Genomic DNA, 11,218 nt, shown 5'->3' with positions numbered 1-11,218 from the left:
ACGGGAATGTAATCCGCACGTGCCAACAACTTTAAACCTTTCAGTGACATATGCCCCAAACGCTGATGCCATAAAGAAGCAGGAGGTTGCTCAGTGATCCCCACAATGTGATCAACCACACTAGCTACACAAAAGGAATACAACGTATTCCTCTTAGCACCTTTAACCAAAACAAGGCTACCCTTAGTGAGCTTCCAACCTCTGTCACCAAAAGATACATTGAAACCAAGTGAATCCAACTGACCCACAATAATCAAGCTTTTTGCAAGAGCCGGCACATGACGCACACGATGCAAGACAAACGTAGTAGAGTTTGGCAAAGCCAAATGAATATCCCCAATGCCATGAATCTGCATAGAACGCCCATCGGCAATCCTGACGGTACCTGTGCTCGAAGCATCATAGTCATGAAACCACGACCTATGAGGCGTAACATGAAAAGAAGCACCACTGTCAATGACCCAATCCATAGGCATACTACTCTCATGAGTGAGAAGAAAAGCATCATCAAAATAGGATGCAAGCAACACATCACCAAGCTCTTCACTAGTAGCACTAGTCGGAGCACATACATGGTCATCTTGAGAGCTACACTCTCCCTGTGTTGCATTTAACTCCTCAATCTTGACATTGGACTTAAGCTTGTCCTTAGAATCATGGTCTTTCTTCTCCATTTTCCCTTTTCCACTTGTAGCAATCCTTTTTGAAATGGCCTTTTCTACCACAATGAAAAAGTTCTACATCCTTTTTACTTATGCCTGCATGGGACTTGCTTCTAGATTTACCCCTGTTGGAATTATACTTGTTCATAGTCCTGCCTCTGACAACCATTGCACTAGAAGACTTACTACCTGCATTATTCTTTCGATTAATCTCTTCCGTGAGAAGACTAGACTCCGCATTAGTACTTGTCAACTCATCCGCAGGAACCGAGTTACTTATGGTTGTCCTAAATGTGTCCCATGACTCAGGCAACGTGACAAGTAAAAACATAGCTTTTACATTGTCCTCAAACGTAATTTTCTGCGTAGCAAGTTGGGTGAAAATTGTATTGAACTCATTCAAATGCGCATTCATGGAAGCACCTTCCTCCATTCGCAAATCAATAAGCTTTTTAATCCAATACACCATAGAAGCAGTCGAATGCTTATCGTACATATCGCAAATCCGTTGCCATAGCTCATAAGATCCACCCTGTGCATCTTTCACATTGTAATAAACAGGCTTTGAAAGGGAAAGCCTAATGGTAGACCTGCACATCTCATCCAACTCCTCCCAATCATCCCTCTCCATGTTCTCTGGCTTAACTCCCTGCAACTTTAGAGGTCGAATCTGTTTCTTCTGCACCAAGACATCCCAAATCTGATCTTTCCAATATGAAAAGTTAGCACCATCCAACTTCTCAATATTGAAAACAGTGTCCTCTTTAGTGCCCATTACAACAAGAATGCAACAATCAGAAATCTGTAACCAACCAAAAAACTGCCACAACAAAGTAGTGCTGCAAATCTGACAACACCTGCTGCTCAATCAAAGATCAAACGCATAGAGTATAAATCAGCCCATAATATGGTCAAAAAACGTACGTAGAAATCCAAAAACAAATGCATAAACCTGTGACACCTGTAACTCAACCGGCCTAGGCAAACCGTGTCACAAAATGCATCAACAATGAGCTGTCATAGAGGCATAAACATACTCCATGTCTGAATAACCACAATAGAGACATAAGCTGACCAAGCTTACACAAATCCGTGAGCATAAATGGATCCAAGTGAGCATATAACCAATGCACAAGCTCAACAAAGTCCAATCTCTATTGTCAACCAAGTACCTGTCTGTACTCAAACAGCAACACTGCAAGCAAGAGCAAACCCACTCTATGTATAAGTGAACCAAATCTCCACAATATCATGCATAAAGAGTGTCTGTCAAACTGCCATATCCACATCCATCATTATACATAGATGATGTAAACCTGTAGCTCAAGAACACGCATAAACAGACTGCCCAGAAAAGTAGAAGCTCCCACTCAAACCACAACCATATACATGGCTGTCCCGCAGTCAAAATACATGTTTTGTAACCACAGAAGAAACTTGTATCCAAAGCTCCTTGTAACCTGTACCTGTACTTGTAGTCGAAGAAGACAAAGCCGCCAAACTCCCACTATTTGTGTGTATGAGGCCACTCCAAGAAGAGGCTACACACTCTCAAATGAGTTGTGGGCTCACGTAAGTGGAAGACACTACAGCAATGGCACCTGTAATGGCTATGGAAGCTCTGGCAGTAGAAAACTACCAAAGAGAGCTGAAAAACGTAGCTCCTAGTCTGTAGCTCGGATGGGATTTTTGATGGCACGAATGGCTCTGAAAGGGGGGTTAAACCGCAGGACACCTGCTGAAAATACTCGCGGAGTGCTGAACCTTCCAATGCCAAGCTTGGAAAAACCTTCTGCCCTTTAGAAATGCGTGTGCGCGAGACCGAAAAACGGCAATGAAACAGCAGCAATTTCCACCACACTCAACAATGATGATGAAGCTCTCAATGCTCTCACTACCAAGCTCTGATACCACTTGTTGGGATCGAAGAGCACACACACACAGAGCCATCACGAAGAAGGAGATAGACACAGCCTGTGGTGGGGCGGTACTCACACTACAATGTGTAGTTATGAGTATAGTTATTATGAATGAGTAAAAGAATGGCTGTACATGGGCGGCTGAACAACGGGCAGCCGGGCACACGGGTCTTTAACCCAACAGGTTCCAACCTATTTACTATGCTAGTAGGGTGTTAACATTAGCTGAGAGGAATTATGCTGTGACAGAAAGAGAAGCTCTTGGCATGGTATATGCTTTAAATAAATTCAGGCATTACTTGTTGAGCAAGAGAGTCATTTTTCATGTGGACCATTAGGCATTGATTTACTTGATTAAGAAGCCATTGCTGATAGGGAGATTAGCAAGATGGATGTTGTTGTTGCAGGAGTTTGACTTTGTAATTGTTCATATTCCTGGCAAAGAGCATACCATAGCTGATTATTTAAGTAGAATTGATACAGGAGAGGAACCAACTGGGGTTTCACATGATTTACTTGATGCTGATTTGTTTGAAGTCCAGAATTCAGTATGTGAATCATGGTATGACCAGATGCTCATATTTTTTACAGATGGTACAATGCCAATCGGATTTTCAGGAGACCAGACAAGAAAATTTTCTTTAAAGAGTCAACCATTTTTGGTAATAGCAGGAGCATTGTACAGGAAAGGGATTGATCAGGTAATCCGAAGGTGATTCTAGATTTTGAACAGAGAGCTGTTCTGCAGGAAGCTCATCCAAGAGCAGCAGGAGGACATTTTTCAGGTGACATTACAGGCAAAAAAGTGTTGCAAGCTAGATTGTGGTGGCCCACTGTGTTAAAGGATGCTTATGAGTATGGTGAAAGCTGTGTAATTTTCCAGAAGTTAGGTCAGCGAGATTCTAGAGGCAGAATGGCAGATCATCCTATTTTACCTTTGGAACCTTTTCAGAAGTGGGGAATGTACTTTGTGGGACCTGTAAAGCCCACCACTAGTAGAGTATGCAAGTACATCCTGGTAGCTACAAATTATTGCACCAAGTGGGTTGAAGCAGTAGCTCTGAAAGACAATAAAGCTCACAGTGTTGCTCGTCTCTATCACAACATTATGACTAGATTTGGATGTCCTGTGGAGCTGGTCAGTGATAGAGGCAACCATTTTCTCAATGAGGTGATTTGCTAAGTTAATCAAAACTCATATGATTATGCACAAGAAGTCCACAACTTATCATCCTCAAGCTAATGGGTAGGGTGAAAGTACAAACAAGACCTTGGTAAGGATACTGAAGAAAATTGTCCATTACAACAAGAAAGATTGGGATCAGAATCTTGATTCAGCATTATGGTCTTTTAGGACATCTTTCAAGGTAACCACAAGTATGATGTTCCATTTAAATTGGTTTATGGTTTGGAAGCTGTGGTCCCTATGGAATTTGTGGTTCCAAGTCTTCGAGTCAGTGCTGAGAAAATGAGTCCCAAGTTGTCAGTCAAGTACATGAGCAAGTATTTGATGCAGTTAGAAGAAGACAGATTGATTAGCTCATATATCTCTGAAGTGATTCAAAGGAGGAAAGATTGGGTAAGCATGAATGTTAAATTTAAAGCTTTTTAGGTTGAAGATTGGGTTATGTTGTATAACTCCAGATTAGGGCCACATCCAGGAAAGCTGACTTTGAGATATATTGGTCCTTATAAAATTGTCCAAGACATGGGCCAGGGAACATTCATAGTTGCTAATGTTTTTGGTACCAGAGTTGAAAAACCCGTTAATGGGTTTAGGTTGAAAAAATTTCAAGGAAAACCACCTCATTTGGACTCGCCTTTAGCAGGGCTGATTCAACGTGACCAGTTTTCAGGGTGTAGTATGGAGAGATGGTTTGGGGCTTATCAAACTTTTCCAAAGGATATGTTTATAGATAATGTTGAATCCCATTGTGCAATACAAATTCGTGCAAAAACAGGTCACAAGGGTCAGAGTGCAAGGCTCAAAAATTGGTTATGTAAGGCATCTGCAATTGGCTTTTCTCAAATCGCATCTGTCTGCTAGGTCGGATTGTTCCGATCGGATTTTCTCACATCGAATTTTCTCAGGTCGGAATTTTCAATGAAGGTAATTTGAAAAAATATTTTGATATGCGGGATGATTTCCCATTATGTGAATCCCTTGTGCAGCGGGTATTATTAGTGGAGGGTACGCTAATCAAAGGTACCATCCATCACCTCTGTCGCCCTCAAACGTGCCTTATATTGTCGCCTGACTTTTTCAAGTACACACCTCCTTTGCGCTCACCTTCAGCCATGGTACATGGGAAGCAAAGCAGCGCCATGCAACCGCAGTTGAAGCACGATGAGCCGCCATGACGCTTGTGACGCAAGGGGCAAGCTTTGATGTGAGCAGCTCGGAAGAGGAAGAGGCTTCGGTGACGAGGATACACAGGTGGAAACTCCCCTTAGCGCGGCAAAGCTGCAACAATCCCTGATGGAGCCCTTCACCAATTTCAAAGTGTCTTTGGACTTAACCGTGGAAACAAATTTGGCATGGTTGCAAACCATCAGATAGTAGGAATTTGCTTTGTTGCCATGGGGGGGCTGGCGGAACAACTATTATGATAAGGCCTAGCTTGACATCCTCAAAAAAACAAAGGGTATGATTTCAAGCAATCTATCTCTTACTCCTGATTTGGTATCCCAAGTGTTTGAATTGCCATCAAAAGGAATTATCAACATCCCCAAGTGTTATGAAGTTGTGTTGAAGAAGGAATTTGGTCCCACTGAGGGTGGTAGGAAGTACTACATGCTTAAAAATGTGAATTATATCCGAAGGGAGCAGTTAAGGTGGTACCTAGAAAGATTGTGTTTCTTGATTAAGTTCGACTACATATCCAAAGAGAACTATGGGACACTGTGCTTTGCAGAACAAGGGGGTAAGGCATATTGGGCTCACTGGTTATATGATAAGATTTCTGCTGAGGTATACATGTCGGACAAAAGAAAAGCTCAAAATTGTAATAGGCTCTCTGCATTTTTGGCAGCATTGTTTAGTTTTCCTCACAAAGCTCCTAGTACATTTAAGGATGCAGGTGATCAGGCCCTTACAGGTTTATTGGGCAGAAGTTCAAAGGTGTAGGTGAATCAGACTTCAGGTCTGAAGTTGGAACTGCCAGCAGATAAGTAGGAGAATAAGCAACAGATGTCTTCTTTTAGATTCTTGGTGCAAGCTGGATATTCAGAGGAAAAATCTTTAAAAGCTGTGCAGAATTCAGAACTGGTTCATTCTATGCAAGATTTGATGCCCATTATGATCTCTAATGTCAAAGTGCAGACATCAACCAAATTGGGAAAGCTGTTTACTTTGTCAAAGAAAAGGAAAGTGGACAGTGAAGTGTTCAAGGCAATTAGGCAGTTGGATTTTGACCCTGGCACTGTTGAGAAATCTAAGGGACTGGTTGATATTGAGGATGTTGACATGGCTATACACATGCTAGCAGAAGTTAAGCAATTTTTCCAAAAATAGCAGCTGCAGGTAGATAATCACATGCATGCAATGTCCAAAACAGGGGCAACCCAGGTGTTACTGCAGGACCTGGTTGACATGGTCAATAATTTGACTATGGAAATGGAGGATTTGAAGATCAAGCACAAGGATGAGATGCAGATTTTTTTGGGGAAACATAAAGATGAATTCACCAAGGTCAAACTGTCTTTAGGGTTGTTTAGAGAATGGACCATGACCTTGGAAGGGAAGGTCAGCAATGAATTAGAGCAGCTGGCTGACAAAAATGTAGAACTACAGGTCCAGAATTTGATGTTTGATCAAAGACTTCAGCCTTTGCTAGATATGGAGAAACAAGTGTTGTCTCAAGAGGAGTTGGATGTGACTGGGGTTTTAATGTTAGAAGGGGATGTGCAGGTCCTTAAGTAGCAGCTTAAGAATACAATGGAAGAGGTATGGCAATTCATGAGAGCTAGATTGACTACCGTGTTGAAGTATCCATATGAAATGGTGAAAACTGGCTTTGTGAGTGCACATGAAGCTGATTTGCTGACAGAGGTATCTCAACTTAAGAAAGAAAGAGAGTTTTGGATTAAGGAGATACAGGAGCTTAAAGCAAAGCACAAGGAGAAGCTGGTGATAGAAGAGCATCCACAGTGTCCAGAACAGGCTGAGTGTTCAGCTAAACCATTGAATGACATGGAAAATTCAAGATTGGAAAATAAGCAAAGTGCTGAGCCAGAATTGGAGATTGATGAAGATGTTATAGCAGGGTTTGCAGTACCATTGTGGAAACTTTTGACCCAGTAGAAGTTTCTCTTTCTGAAGCTGAGGCTAGTGCTATTTTTGAGGCTATGGAGAAATGATTTAGTATTTGGCATTTTAAACGGAGCAGCATATGTAGTTTTTTGGAACTTGTTTTGTGGTCATGTTCTTTTTTTTATCAAGAGATATGTAAGTCCGAGTCGGATTTCTATGAAATCCACCACAAGGACGTGCCATGTATTGAAAGGGTAATTACTTAGCTAAATTGATGCTTAGTCAGATTTATGTTGAATCGGATCTGAATCGGATTATGCTCAGTTGGAATTCTGTTTGGTCGGATATTGTAACTCGGATTTTGGTTAGATCTTATGTTCATGTCAAGAATATTTCAGTTAGAGCAGTTATAACTTGCTGGAGATAGAAGTAGTCATGAGTACCGTAGAGAGAGGAGATGTACAAGCTTTCATAAATGAAGCTCTCTGATGTCTAAACTCGCTTTGGTTCTGTTTTTACTCAGTGTGAAGTTGTTTATTCTATCTTATGCAGTATTTTGATTATAAATTGAGTGTTCATTTCTCTATGCACAAGTATGTGTGGGAGTAGGATTCTTGTGTTGATGAACCCCACCAACCACACCAAACTTGTGACTGCTTTCCATCCTGCATTCTTATTCTTGAATGCCGATTGAAGATGAGCAAAAGCTCAACTTCTCCTTGTTAGCCACCTTTGTAAACATGTCTGCAGGATTTTCACTTGTATGCACCTTTCCTAGCTTTAGTTGTCCTTCTTCCAAAAGAGTGCGTATGAAGTGATATCTCTCCTCAATAGCTTTGTCCTTGAATGAAAGGCTGATTTCTTTGCAAGGTGGATAGTGCTTTGGTTATCACTGTACAAGACACAATTGTCTTGTTTGAATCCAAGCTCTTCTAAGAACCTGTGAAGCCACATAATTTCTTTGCTTGCCTCTGTCATTGCTACATGCTCTACTTCCGTGGTAGAAAGTGAGACCACTTTCTGCAACTTTGAAGCCCAACTTACTGTTGTGCCTCTAACCGTGAAGACATAGTCAGTAGTGCTCCTTCGAGTATCTTTGTCACCTAACATATCTGCAGCAGCATACCCTTGAAGAAAAATATCAGTTCCTCTAAAATACAAAGCATTTGTTGTTGTCCCTTTCAGATACCTACAGCTTGCCAATGCTCTTTACCTGGGTTGTCCATGAACCTACTCAAACTCCCACTACATGTGCAATGTCTGGCCTTGTCCAGATCATAGCATACATAAGAGAACGTACCGCTACAACATATGGAACTTTAGACATATAGGCTATCTCCTCTTGTGTCTTTAGACACATATGCTTGGTTAGTTTAAAGTGACTAGCCAAAGGTGTAGAAACCGTTTTTGCATTTTGCATTGCAAACATTTCTAATACCTTCTTGATGTAATCCTCTTGAGATAGCTTTATTGTCTTCTTCATCCTTTCCCTTGATATCTTCATACCAAGTATCCTCTTTGCAACACCTAAATCTTTTATTGAAAAAGATTTAGATAGCTCCTCTTTTAGGTCTTTGATGTCCTGCATGTTAGCACTTGCAATCAGCATGTCATTAGCATACAACATTAGGATGATGAACTTCCCATCTCCCAAATTCTTCGTGTAGACGCAATGATCTGAGTTGCACCTTTTGAATCCATGATCCAGCATCCATCAATCGAACTTCAAGTACCATCTTGATGCTTGCTTTAAACCATACAAGCTCTTCTTTAATCTGCAAACCATTTTCTCCTTACCTTTTACTTCATACCCCTTTGGTTGAAGCATGTAAATTTCCTCCTCTAACTCACCATGAGGAAGTGCTGTATTTACATCCATTTGCTCAAGATTTAGATCATGAGTAGCCACAAGGCTTAAGACAAGCCTAATTGAGTTCATTTTTACAATAGGAGAAAATATTTCATTGAAGTCAATACCTTTCTTTTGAGAAAACCCTTTTACCACAAGCCTAGACTTGTACCTTTTCTTCCCACCTTCTTCTTTAGCTTCTACACCCATTTGTTCTATAGTGCCCGCTTACCTTTAGGCAACTCAACCAACTTCCATGTTTGGTTGCGATATGTAATCCGCATGCTCTTTATCCATTCTTCTTTGGATTCGTGTTGCATAGCTTCCTTGCATGATTCCGGCTCTCCAAAATCTGAGATCAAGAGATGGTTGAAGGAAAGAATAAACCTTTCTGGAGGTCTACTTGCTCTTGTAGATCTTTGAGGAATAGGTTGAGGTTCCTCATTTGGTTGACATTGTTGTACGTTGTCACCGTTTGTACTCCTTGAGTCTTCGTCGTCCTCAAGCTCCATGTACTCATCACCTGTTTTTTTTGTTTGTTTTCTTTCCAAGTAAACTTGTACATATTTTATTTGTTAAAAATTACATCCCTACTCCTAAAGATTTTACCATCTTTAGGATTCCATAGGCGATACCCAAAGTCACCTTCTCCATAGCCAATGAAGAAACACTTTTGGACTTTGCATCTAGCTTTGATCATAGGCTTCTATCTATGTGCATGAAAGCCTCACACCCAAACACTTTGAGAAGTGAATAATTCACCGGTTTACCTATCCATGCCTCCTCTGGAACTCCCCCATCCAATGCCGTTGAGGACGATTGGTTGATCAAATACACAGACGTACTTACTGGTTTCGCCCAAAACTCAAGCGGTAAGCCTACATGTAGCCGCATGCTTCGTGCTAGCTCCATGATTGTCATGTTCATCCTTTCTAAAATCCCATTTTGTTGATGTGTCCTTGGGGTTGTCTTTTGCCTTCAAATGCCATTGCTAGCACAAAAGCTTTCAAAATCTTGGATGCAATATTCGCCTCCATTGTCTGATCTGAGGCATTTAACCTTAGTACCTGTTTCATTCTCCACAAAGGCTTTCCACCTTTGAAATATGGAAAACATGGAATGAAGCCCCGGAATCTACTATCCAAGAATTAGATACATTGTCTAATGAGAGAATTAGAGCATCTTACTGTACTTTGCGTGCCACATTGGCCTCCGACGTTGGCTTGTTGTCTTGAGACTCCGACTCCTTCTTCTTCTTGGACTAGCAATCCTTCTTGACATGACCCTTCTTGCCTCATTTCCAACATTCAAGAACTGACTTTGTGCGTGACTTGCTCCATCTTGAGCGATCATGATCCTTTTGGTTTTTGAACCTCTTCTTAGGCCTTCCTCTTGTTTCCACTGATAGTGCAGCACTTGATGATTTTCATGTGCTTCTCCTTCGCTTTTTGTCGCTTAGGAGAACACCCACAACATCATCAAACTTAAGAGTATTTGTGCCAAAGATAGAACTACTTACAGTCATCACAAGGCTATCCCAACTATCCGGTAGAGACGATAGTATAAGGAGAGTTCGCACTTTGTCATCGAAATTGATTTTTATCGATCGAAGTTGACTTATGTTTGTGTTAAAGTCATTTAGGTTCTCTGCAGCTGAACCATTTTCTGTCATCTTTAGATTGAACAATCGCTTCATGAGAAACACCTTATTGGATGCCGATGGTTTCTTGTAGAGACCGTCAAATGACTTCATCAAGTCCTCCGTGGTCTTCATCTCCGAAACATTAAAGGCCACCGTTGATGCCAAGGTTAACCGGATTGTTCCCAGTGCCTTTCAATCAAGGACAGTCCATGCTTCATTTGCCATCATTGTGGGCTTCTTTGCAAGACCGCCTAGTGGCAAATAGAGGTCCTTCCAGTAGAGATAGTCTTCAATCTGTATCTTCCAATGTTGGTAGTTTTTTCCATTGAACTTCTCAATCTTGAGCTTCCCTTCCTACGCCATTACTTCCACTCAATTCAAGGAATCCTTTTCTTGAGATACTTTAGCTACTACCTGATACAAGTTGTTAGGAAATATGATGTAGCTAAGTAGATAATTGAGTAGATTACTTAATGGAGAGAGCTAATTTTCACACATAAGAGATTATAGACTAGAGAGAGAGAGAGTACACACAATATACATGGTTCACCCAATGTGGGCTACATCCACAGGAAAGCAGCCACTCAGTGGCTTTAGTACTTCAAAACAAGAAGTAGATAAGGGATTATACCCTTTTGGAGCTCCTGTCTTGCTTTACCTTCATCACCTCTCATTAACTTCACAATGCACCACAATGCTTCACAATCCATTTTTGTGTGTAAAGAGGCCTCCTTTTATAGGCCACAAGGGCTGTCCTCTCTCATGAGAGGCAGCCATGTGTCGCCACCCTTGTGTAGATAAGTCCAAATCGGACGCTTTAATCCACCTATGTGTGGCCGCCCTTGAGAAGACAAGTCTTCCTTTGAAATCGGCCACCAGCCAATTAACTACCGA

The sequence above is a fragment of the Adiantum capillus-veneris genome, chromosome 30 (assembly GCF_014529385.1).
Source record: "Adiantum capillus-veneris isolate H3 chromosome 30, ASM1452938v2, whole genome shotgun sequence".
NCBI lineage: Eukaryota > Viridiplantae > Streptophyta > Polypodiopsida > Polypodiales > Pteridaceae > Adiantum > Adiantum capillus-veneris.
This window is presented reverse-complemented; position numbering follows the sequence as displayed.